Source organism: Pseudorca crassidens, chromosome 2 (assembly GCF_039906515.1).
Source record: "Pseudorca crassidens isolate mPseCra1 chromosome 2, mPseCra1.hap1, whole genome shotgun sequence".
In the NCBI taxonomy this organism is placed as follows: domain Eukaryota; kingdom Metazoa; phylum Chordata; class Mammalia; order Artiodactyla; family Delphinidae; genus Pseudorca; species Pseudorca crassidens.
Genome location: NC_090297.1, coordinates 83,664,498 through 83,676,405, shown reverse-complemented (window position 1 = coordinate 83,676,405; position 11,908 = coordinate 83,664,498). Strand labels below are relative to the sequence as shown.

Here is an 11,908-nt window from a genome sequence, read left to right as displayed (position 1 = left end):
TCTGCCTGCTAATGCAGGGGACACGGGTTCGAGCCCTGGTCTGGGTAGATTCCACATGCCGCAGAGCAACTGGGCCCGTGAGCCACAACTACTGAGCCTGCGCGTCTGGAGCCTGTGCTCCGCAACAAGAGAGGCCGCGATAGTGAGGGGCCCGCGCACCGCGATGAAGAGTGGCCCCCGCTCACCACAACTGGAGAAAGCCCTCGCACAGAAACAAAGACCCCACACAGCAAAAATAAATAATTAATAAACTCCTATTCCCAACATCTAAAAAAAAAAAAGAATGCGGTTTTTATATACATACTAAATATTTTTTTTAAATTGATATAGTTGATTTAACAGTATTGTTAGTTTCAGGTGTACAGCAAAGTGATTCAGTTATATACTTATATATATATTCTTTTTTTATACTTTTTCACAGGTTGTTACAAGATACTGAATATAGCTCCTGTGCTACAGTAAATCTTTATTGTTTATCTATTTTATATATGGTAATATGTACCTGTTAATCCCAGACTCCTTATTTATCCCTCCCCCGCTCTCTTCCCTTTCAGTAACCATGTTTGTTTTCAATATCTGTGAGTTTGTTTCTGTTTTGTAAATAAACTCATTTGTACTATTTTTTTATATTCCTCATATAAGGGATATCATATAATATTTGTCTTTCTCTGTTTGACTTCACTTAGTATGATAATCTCTAGGTCCATCCATGTTTCTGCAAGTGACATTATTTCATTCTTTCTTTCTTTTATGGCTGAATAATATTCCATTATATATATATATATATATATATATATACACACACACACACATACATACATACCACATCTTCTTTATCCATTTGTCAATGGACACCTAGGTTGTTTCCATGTTTTGGCTATTGTGAATAGCGCTGCTATGAACACTGGGGTGCATGTATCTTGTTTTTTGTTTTGTTTTTTTAATAAATTTATTTATTTATTTTTGGCTGTGTTGGGTCTTCGTTTCTGCGCGAGGGCTTTCTCCAGTTGCGGCAAGCGGGGGCCACTCTTCATCGCGGTGCGCGGGCCTCTCACTATGGCGGCCTCTCTTGTTGCGGAGCACAGGCTCCAGACGCGCAGGCTCAGTAGTTGTGGCTCACGGGCCTAGTTGCTCTGCGTCACATGGGATCTTCCCAGACCAGGGCTCAAACCCGTGTCCTCTGCATTGGCAGGCAGATTCCCAACCACTGCGACACCAGGGAACGCCTGCATGTATCTTTTTGAATTAGAGTTTTCATCTTTTCCAGATATATGCCCCGGAGTGGGATTGGTGGCTCATGTGGTAACTCTATTTTTAGCTTTTTAAGGAACCTCCATACTGTTCTCCATAATGGCTGCACCAATTTACATTCCTGCCAAGTGTAGGAGGGTTCCCTTTTCTTCACACCCTCTATAGCATTTATTATTTGTAGACTAATAATGGCCATTCTGCTCAGTGTGAGGTGATACCTCATTGTACTTTTGATTTGCATTTCTCTAATAATTAACGATGTGGAGCATCTTTTCATGTGCCTATTGGCCATCTGCATGTCTTCTTCGGAGAAATGTCTATTTAGGTTTTCTGCCCATTTTTTGATTGGGTTTGTTTTTATTTTGATATTGAGCTGTATGAGCTGTTTGTATATTTTAGAAATTAAGCCCTTGTCAGTCATATCGCTTGCAAGTATTTTCTCCCAGTGTGTAGGTTGTCTTTTCATTTTGTTTACAGTTTCCTTTGCTGTGCAAAAACTTCTAGGTTTGATTAGGTCCCATTTGTTTATTTCTGCTTTCATTTCTTTTGCCTTGGGAGATTAATCTAAGAAATATTGCTACAATTTATGTCAGAGAATGTTGTACCTATGTTCTCTTCTAGGAGTTTTACGGTGTCAGGTCTTATATTTAAGTCTTTAAGCCATTTTGAGTTTATTTTTGTGTGTGGTGTGAGGGTGTGTTCTAATTTCATTGATTTACATGTGGCTGTCCAGCCTTCCCAACAACACTTGCTGAAGAGACTGTCTTTTCTTCATTATAAATTCTTGCCTCGTTTGTTAAAGATTAACTGACAGTAGGTGTGTGGATTTACTTCTGGGCTCTCTATTCTGTTCTATTGATCCATATGTCTCTTTTTGTGCTAATACCTATTGTTTTGGTGGTAAGTTAGGCTGTTTATTTGGGATTTTTCCTGTTTTTTGAGGAAGGCCTGCATTGCTATGAACTTCCCTCTTAGAATTGCTTTTGCTGCATCCCATAGATTTTGTATGGTTGTACTTTCATTGTCGTTATGTCTTGAGGATTTTTTAATTTCCTCTTTGATTTCATCACTGACCCACTGGTTTTTAATAGCATGTTGTTTAGTCTTCATGAAATCATTTTTTCTCATTTCTCTTTCTGTGGTTGATTTCTAGTTGCATGCCGTGTGGTTAGAAAAGATGCTTGAAATGATTTCTATCCTCTTATATTTTTTGAGGCTTGTTTTGTATCCTTGTATGTGGTCTATCCTAGAGAATATTCCATGTGCACTTGGAAAAAAAAACGTGTATTCTGGGTTTGGGGGTTTTTTTTGGATGTAGTGTCCTGTAGATATCAATTGTCTAACTGTTGTATTGTGTCATTTAGGATCTCTGTTGCCTTATTGATTTTCTGCCTGAAAGATCTGTCCATTGATGTCACTGGGGTGTTAAACTCTTCTACTATTATTGTATTCCCATCAATTTCTCCTTTTATGCCTGTTAGTATTTGCTTTACGTATTTAGGTGATCCTATATTGGGTACATATATTAACAAGTTGATATCTTCTTTTTTTTTTTCTTTTTTTTTTTTTTTTTGCGGTACACGGGCCTCTCACTGTTGTGGCCTCTCCCATTGCGGAGCACAGGCTCCAGACACGCAGGCTCAGCAGCCATGGCTCACAGGCCCAGCCGCTCCGTGGCATGTGGGATCTTCCCAGACCGGGTCACGAACCCGCGTCCCCTGCATTGGCAGGCAGACTCTCAACAACTGCGCCACCAGGGAAGCCCGATATCTTCTTCTTGTATTGATCCTTTTATCATTATACAGTGTCCTTCTTGATCTTTCTTTATGGCTTTTGTTTTGAAGTCTATTTTGTCTGATATGAGTATTGCTACCCCCACTTTCTTGTCATTTCCATTTGCATGAAATATCTTTTTCCATCCCCTCACTTTCAATCTATAAGTGTCTTTCACCCTAAAGCGGGTCTCCTTTAGGCAGCATATTGTAGGTTCTTGTTTTATTATCCAATCTCCCAGTCTTTTGATCACAGCATTTAGTCCACTGACATTAAAGTAATTATCTACAAGTATGTACTTATTGTCTTTTTTTTTTTTTTTGCGGTACGCGGGCCTCTCACTACCGTGGCCTCTCCCGTTGCAGAGCACAGGCTCCAGACGTGCAGGCTCAGCAGCCATGGCTCACGGACCCAGCTGCTCTGCGGCATGTGAGATCCTCCCGGACCAGGGCACGAACCCGTGTCCCCTGCATCAGCAGGCGGATTCCCAACCACTGTGTCACCAGGGAAGCCCCTTATTGCCTTTTTTTTGTTTTGTTTTGTTTTGTTTTATTTTTTGCGGTGCGCGGGCCTCTCACTGCTGTGGCCTCTCCCATTGCGGAGCACAGGCTCTGGACGCACAGGCTCAGCAGCCATGGCTCACGGGCCCAGCCGCTCCATGGCATATGGGATCTTCCCGGACCGGGGCACGAACCCGTGTCCCCTGCATTGGCAGGTGGACTCTCAACCACTGTGCCACCAGGGAAGCCCCCCTTATTGCCTTTTGAAATCTGTTTTCCAGTTGATTTTGTATTTCTTCTTTGCTCCTTTCTTCTTTTTCTTTTTCCTTTTGTGGTTTGATGGTTTTCTTTTGTATTATGCTTGAGTTCCTTTCTTTCTGGTTTTATGAATCTATTGTATGTTTTTGATTTGTGGTTACCCTGATTTTCAAGTATGTTAACCCATAACTATATCTACTTCCTTTAGACTGGTAGTCATATAAGCTCAAACACATTCTAAAAGATCTACAATTTCTTAGTCCTCTTCCCCACATTTTGTGATTTTTTTTAATTGCTGGTATATTACTCCTTTATTAGAAATTGTAAATGAGAAATTATTTCAACACCTGAAGACCAAGATACAACGAAGACTCCATAGGCTCAAGATTTTGAGACATCCTAGAAAGAGTTTTCTGTAAAGTATATCCTTTCTGTGGCTGGGCAACATCATTCTTCTTTAAGAAGGTTACTGGGCAGACATCGTTTCTGCCATCACCTATATAAACAATTCGTGTATAATTCACTCCTCATTGTAACTGTTTACCTACAAATTCTACCAAAACTACATTTTTGCAACGACTTTTGGGGCACCTAGTGCAAGAATGAGCATGATAATTTTCCACAGTGAGATGACCATTGCTATAAAAAGCTGCTGGATTTGTAAAGACTTTATCAAACACGTCATGAAAATTGGTAGCTTCTAAAACCCAATCTATGAAGCCTGAATTTGAATCTGAAATAATGATCCAGTCAAATTTATCCTTGTACTTTCTTATAAAGTTTAAAAGTTCCACCACCCCTGGAGTGAAAGGCATTGATATCATTGCTCTTTTCATTTCATCTTCTCTTACACCTTCATCTCCCAAATACTTAAAGACTCTGCCCATAAATTCTGTCCACAATCCTTTTTCATAAGAATCTTGTAGTTCAATAGGAAGCTCTTTCTCTGGAGCACACTGTACAATCCAGGTGTCACTATTATCATCTATGATTATATTGTCAAAGTCAAAACCAACAAAATTTTCATGGCTCCAGAAACAGACTTAGGTTACCCCAATTTAGTATTTCCAAGACAATTAATCTTACTTCAGCATGGAGCTTCAGTTAAACAGTCATGACAATCTTCAGTTTTAAACACCAGCCAGTTTCTAACCAAAATTACTCCTACTCTATATGCAAGGGAAAAAGTCTTCTGGTTCCAAGCAAAGGAATGGAGACTTCTTAACTCCAGCATTATTACAATGGCTCATCTGATAGAAAACCTGCCGGGTACATCCCGAAACCAGAGACAAGGACCTGGTCGGTTGTCGTTCCCAGGGAGGTGCACGTTGGATGCTGATGGGAGCACCGGGCCGGACCCGGCCAGGTCCCCAGGGCTCATCACTGACCCAGGCCAGAGATCCGCAACCATTCTGGCCTCGGTGCCGCTCCCAAGGACTCTGTCCTCAGGCCTCCTCTGGGTGCCTACGGGTGAGGGCCGCCCCACTCACACTCTGGGCCATGTTTTGTGATTTTGATGTCCTATTTTACATCTTCATGTTTATCCTTTTGCTGTTCATTGTAGTTATAATCACTTTCACAGAATTTTTTGATTATTTTTTAATCTGTGTACTGACTTATTTAAGTGCTCTTCAATCCTTTTATATATTTGCCTTTCCTATTGTAACTTTCCCTTTCCTATAGATTCTTGCTTCTTTTCTATTTAGAGAAGACCTTTCAATATTTCTTTTAGGGTAGGTCTAGCATTGCTGTATTCTTTTAGTTTTTACTTGTCTGAGACATTCTTTATCTCTCCTTCTATTCCAAATGATAATCATTCTGGGTAGAGTATCCTAGGTTGCAGGGTTTTCCCTTTCAGAACTTCGAATATTGCCACTTGCCACTCCCTTCCAGCCTGCAAAGTTTCTGTAAAGAAATCAACTGACAGCCTAAAGGAGATACCCTTGTAACTGACTCATTGTTTTTCTCTTGCTGCCTTTAGAATCCTCTCTTTATCTTCAACTTTTGCCATTTTAATTACGATATGTCTTGGAGTAGGTCTGTTTAGGTTCATCTTGTTTGGGACCCTCTATGCTTCCTATACCTGAATATCTGTTTCCTTCTTTAGGTTTGGGAAGTTTTCAGCCATAATTTCTTCAAATACATTTTTGATCCCCATTTCTCTTTCTTCTCCTTCTGGGATTCCATTATGTGTAGATTGGCACACTTTATACTATCCCATAGATCTTGTAAGTTGCTTTCAGTTTTGTTTTTTTTTTTAATTTGTCTTTCTGTCTGCTGTTCTGATTGGGTGATTTCCATTTTTCTATCTTCCAGATCATTTTATTTGTTCCTCTGCATTATTCAGTTTGATATTTATGGTCTTTAGCTTGATTTTCATCTCAGCAGTTGAGTTGTTGAATTTTGACTGGCTTCTCTTTATAGTTTCTAGTTCCTTGTTACAGTAATCTGCATTTCTATCAATAGCCTTTCTTGATTCCTTCAGCATTTTTATTACCTCCTTTTTAAACTTGGGGTCCTGTAGACTGGAGAGGTCTGCTTCATTGTTTGTTCTTCACAGGACTTCTCTTGTTCTTTTAATTGGGAGTAGTTATTCTGCTTTTTTCATTTTACTTATATTTCTTTGACTCTATGAATTTAGGAGAAAGAGTTATATACTGTGGTCTTAAAGGGCTGTTTTTATATGGCAGTGTCCCTGTGTAGCCTGCATGAGTCCAATATTTTTGGTGCGAGGACTGTTTTTGGCATGGATGCCTGCCACATCTTTCCTCAGGGTGTGCTGGCTGTTATCCCCTTGATAGGGGGTGTGATTGGTGTTGTGGTGACCACAGCCTGCACTAGATGTTGGGCGGGGCCTCCCCTTTGCTCCGTGGTTGTCACAGCCCTGTCAGGGGCAGAGTCTGCTCCCCAATTGTTGGAGTAGAATCCACCAGATCTGGTTCTAAGCTGTGGTATGAGGTAGCCGGGACTGGAGCTCTCCTGCTGGGAAAGAAGCAACTGCATGTTCTTCCCCAGGAGCTGTCCACTGGGACATGTGACTCTGTGATGTCGTCTGCCACCTGGTGTGTACGCCTACAAAGTTTGCTGCTGCTTGTGCCTGGACCCGCCTCTGCTATGGGAGCACCAATAATCAGCTCAGGCATTCCTCAGGCAAGCACGCACCCTCATAAAGCTACAGACACGAAGACCTGCCACACCTATGCCCCCACACCCACTGTGGGAGCACTGGTAATCAGCTCAGATTTCAACCCACCTCTGCATGTGCATCCACAAGGTTCGCAAGACCTGTGGCAGCCAGATCCACGCCCCGCTGTGAGCACGCTGATGATGCGGCTACGGTGGACCCACACCCCTCCCTTCTCATGTTGACAATGGGGATCCTATGGAGGACCCACACTCAGTCCTGCATGCAGTCCCAGTTACAGCCTGGGCCACAATCCAGGCCTTTCGGACTGTTTCCATGCAGCCAAACTGAGTCCTCTCCCTAGGCCTGTCCACTGAAGCCCAAGTTTCAGCACTTAGTTGCTACACACACCAGCAGGCACATATCTCAGGCTGGGAAGCGTGCCAACATGGCCAGGGCCAGATGTGCTGGTCTCACAGAGAACTTTCTTGCAACTTTGGTTGTATGAGATCTTCTGCAAGCTTTCAGTACATATTCTGTGAGAATTGTTCCACATGTAGATGTATTTTTGATATATTTGTGCGAGGAGGTGAGCTCTATATCTCTCTACTCCACCATCTTGATCTCTCCCTCAAAAAAATTTTTTAACATCAGATTTTAGAAAACAAGAAAAAGTTGGAGAGAGGGAATATAGAGATAGACACAGACAGATAGGGATAGAGACAGAGAGGAGACAGAGATAGAGATGTCCATTTCTAGTCATTGCCAGTGAGAAGTAGTCTCACTTCTCACATTTTCATGTGATCATGCTTTGTACTGATTTATTTCTTTTTCTTTCTCTTTGAGTTTAAGTTGATTCTCAATGGTTGGATATAGAGTCACTAAGATTCTTTCTACATTTTTCTCAGTGTGTAATTATTACAACTCGAGGACTTGGAATCTGTCCAAGATTCCAACCCATTTAAGCAGCCTTGCCCTATCTACATGCCCCACACTATACACCAATCTCTTCTACTCTCTTTTCAGACCTAGATGTCCTGATCCAAAGCACAGATTATATTTTTTATATAATTATTTTCCATTTTGGAGAAAAGAAAGCATGAAACTTACAGAAGAATTGCAAATACAAAGAACCTTTTCTTTGAATGATTTTAGAGTAAGTTGCTGACCTGATGCTCTTTCACCCCAGAAAACTTTTATACATGTTTCCTACCAACACGTTCTCTCACATAACCATAATCAGGACATTAACATTAATACATTACTACTATCTAATCCTCAGAACCCCCTTCAAGTTCCACCAATTGTCCCAATAATGTCCTTTAGATCAGAAAGATACAGTTCAGAATCATACATGGCATTTAGCTTTCATGTCTCACCTATCTCCTTCAGTCTGGAAAAGCTATTCAGTCTTTCTTTCACACTTATGACCTCAACATTTGTGACGATCACAAGCCAGTTATTTAGCAAATGTCCCTCCATTTGGTTTTTTCTGTTGTTTTTCATGAAGCAGGTTATGCATCTTTGACAGGAATATCGCAGAAGTGATGCTGTGTTCTTCTCATTGCATCTTATCAGGTAGAACACAATTTTGATTTGTCTCATTAATGATGTTTACTTTGATTACTTGATTGAGTTGGTATCTGCTAGGATTCTCCACTGAAGTTACTCTTTCTCCCTTTGTAATTAATAAATTGCTAAATACACTGATATTGAAAAGCAGTCAAAGGAAGAAACAAAAGGAAAGAGATTAATCAGTAATAAGTAGGTGAATTAGAAGAAAACAGTACCCTGAAATCCAATGCAAAAGATATTTTGAAACTAAGAATACAATCAATCATGTGAAATGTTACAAAATAAAAGATCTAAAGAATAGCTACTGTGTTTTGCAACTATAAGGTCAGTAGTAACAATGGCCAGCCAGTTTCAGTAGAGTGGATGTAGTAGCTTGAGGAGTGAGAGGGAGCAGATCAAGAGGACATGGGGTAGGGTGACCTTAGTCTCTAGCCCAAGTCAAGAAGAAAGATGAGGATGGATGGAGTTAGAACAGAGAAATTATGCGAGTTTATACTTGATGGCTTCTATTTTCTCCATGAAGATGTGTCAACTGTTGATTGAAATGGGGCAGGGATGAGGTAGAGGTTTGGGAAAGATAATCAGGGTGTCAACAGCCAACCATGGAGGCTGACAGAGGGAGCTTCCCAGGAAACTAGGCTGCACATTTGCTCTAAAGAGAACTTTTACTTTTGGTCATTTGCCTTAGGTCTCCAAGCCCACTAAGCAAAGTTTCCCAATTGGAATTTTATTGCCTACTGCTGAATTCTCAGCATTCTATATCTTGAACCTCAGATGAAAAGATGGAGGAAAGAAATGAATTACAACCATAGCCACTGGGAAGATGGTGAGGAGAGAATCATGTAAGAGGTTATTTACTTTAAATAAGCCCTCTAGTATTAAACCAACTTCTAGCTTTAGAAAGCACCATGTTACCTACATCTCCACTGATAAAAGATGCTTTAGGGCCTTACTGACTTCTCTGGTTATTCTTGCCCCTTTGTCACTGTCCAGGCTCACCTCAGGCCAGAGCTGACCTCAGACTGATAGCTGAACCAGGAGTTTGCACTCTCTTCAAGTTCGCATGTGCTGTACATCTCTGGGCGCTGATTTCTCAGCTGTTGATCCTACCCACGTTGTTCTGTGCAGGAAGGAATAGCTTCCAGGCATTGTACCCCTGGAGACTCTATAGTATTTCCTGTATTCAACTTTAAATATTTCTTTTTTTTTGGTTGAATCATAATCTGATGTCCACACGTAATGAAAAGCTATAAACTATTGGTAGCCAGAGAAAATCCTCACAAACTTTAAATCCACTAACATTTTTTCCTCCCACCCTACTTCCATATTTACATACAACATATATAACTGCATGCATACACACATACATACATATGTGTGTATGCATGTTGCATCATTTCTCCCAGAACTGCTAATGGATTTGTGCTGTTTCTGTCATACTGAACAATCTGATTGCCAACCTTGTATATTTGTAAGCAGTTAACTAACCAGGAATTAGAGCAGGATTAACTAGTGTAATTAAAATTTAATATATTATATAGTCTTAAACTAGCTACTCCTGTGCTCTAAACACCTGAGTTCTTGGCCATAGTATCTGAGCACATTCAGCCCTATTAAGGCCAAATTCCCTTGTGGTCTTTAAGTGGTGTCTGAAAATGCTTATTAAACCTTGTCCTTATAGAAATATTTCTATATCCAGTGTCATGATGGGAACTTCTTGGTACGTATTTGTATACACTGGACACCTTTGGCCACCCATAGATTCTGGGACATGGCTACCACTCCCAGCAACACTGGACATTGTGTGAGCCAAAGATCCTTTATTTGTGGCAGAAACTAAAAACCTCTATAGGACAACAACAGGCCAGAAAATGAGCTTTGGAACATAGCAATTTATACATATAACACCAGAGCAGGCCACAAACATAATCTATGGGAACCTTTAGGTATCCAGCCTTCAATAAGACAAGCAACAAGTCAAGTTTTACATGAGAAATATTCAGTTTTAAAGTGTTGATAGGAGATGCTATTCTGAATAGTGAGCACCCCACAGAAATACTATATGCAGAGGTACCCACAGTTTGCCAGCCAGCAGGGCTCTGTCTGAAAGTTTTCTCTTAGCTGTGTAGCACTCTGGGAATTAAAGTCCACTGGCCATAAAACTTGTTCCTGTCACAAGCAACCACAACTGTCACTAATTAGTTATGGTTTGTAGCTTCCAGACACAAGTATCCAAATACACAATCAGTCCAGTTTCCCCATCTGGTTCTGGAAAATGCAATACTATGACCTTCTATGGTGATAAAAGAAGGCAATCGCACAAACACACACACACACACACACACACACACACACTTCCTTTGAAGGAGGAAGATACATTTTTCATATCAGTAAAATCTACTGAAGACTTTACTCCAGTTTTATGACAATCAAACCCTAAGAAAATATTAGCTAAAGCAGAAATTTCAGAAGAATAGAGAAAAGCTACTATTCTCATTATAAACCCCAGTACATTCTAGCTTAGGCCATCTCAGTGAGTCTGGATCATGATGTCATATAGAGGAGTCATTTAGAGAAATTTAAAGAAAGAGAGAATATCTGCTCCCAATATGTATTTCTTAACCACACTTATCCCCTCCAAGACCACAGCCCTGCACTTCTCATATACCCCATTTCACCTTCTTACATTCACTGCCCTACACAGAGCTATCACTGGGAGCTAGTATACTGGCGTGATTCCCCAGGTCCTACATTTTGGAGAGATTCATAGCTGCAGCAGAAAGAGACAGAGATGAAGAACTAGTGTCTGGGGCTTCTCTGGTGGCGCAGTGGTTGAGAGTCCACCTGCCGATGCAGGGGACGTGGGTTCGTGCCCCGGTCCGGGAGGATCCCACATGCCACACAGTGGCTGGGCCCGTGAGCCATGGCCGCTGAGCCTGCGCGTCCGGAGCCTGTGCTCCGCAACGGGAAAGGCCACAACAGTGAGAGGCCCGCGTACCGAAAAAAAAAAAAAAAAAAGAACTAGTGTCTGGTGGCTAAGATCTCAGCATGCAAAAATAACCCCTCTATGTCCTTCAACCTTAAGAAGACCTATTCCTGGACCCTCTGGCACCTACCAAATGCTTTCCTTGATCCTCTTATATTTGTTGATCAAGAATGACCTTTGTGGGACTTCCCTGGGTGGCGCAGTTAAGAATCCGCCTGCCAACGCAGGGGACATGGGTTTGATCACTGGTCCAGGAAGATCCCACATGATGCAGAGCAACTAAGCCCATGTGCCGAACTACTGAGCCTGCGCTCTAGAGCCCACAAGCCACAACTACTGAGCCCACGTGCCAAAACTACTGAAGCCCACGTGCCTAGAGCCCATGCTCCCCAACAAGAGAAGCCACCGCAATGAGAAGCCCGTGCACCACAACGAAGAGTA

At 41.4% G+C, this 11,908-nt stretch overlaps 1 pseudogene; it reads right to left on the bottom strand.

Annotated features, from left to right (window-relative positions):
* Positions 1-1,400: 1,400 nt before the first annotated feature.
* LOC137212573 (pyridoxal phosphate phosphatase PHOSPHO2-like) lies at positions 1,401-9,557 on the bottom strand (annotated as a pseudogene).
* Positions 9,558-11,908: the final 2,351 nt, after the last annotated feature.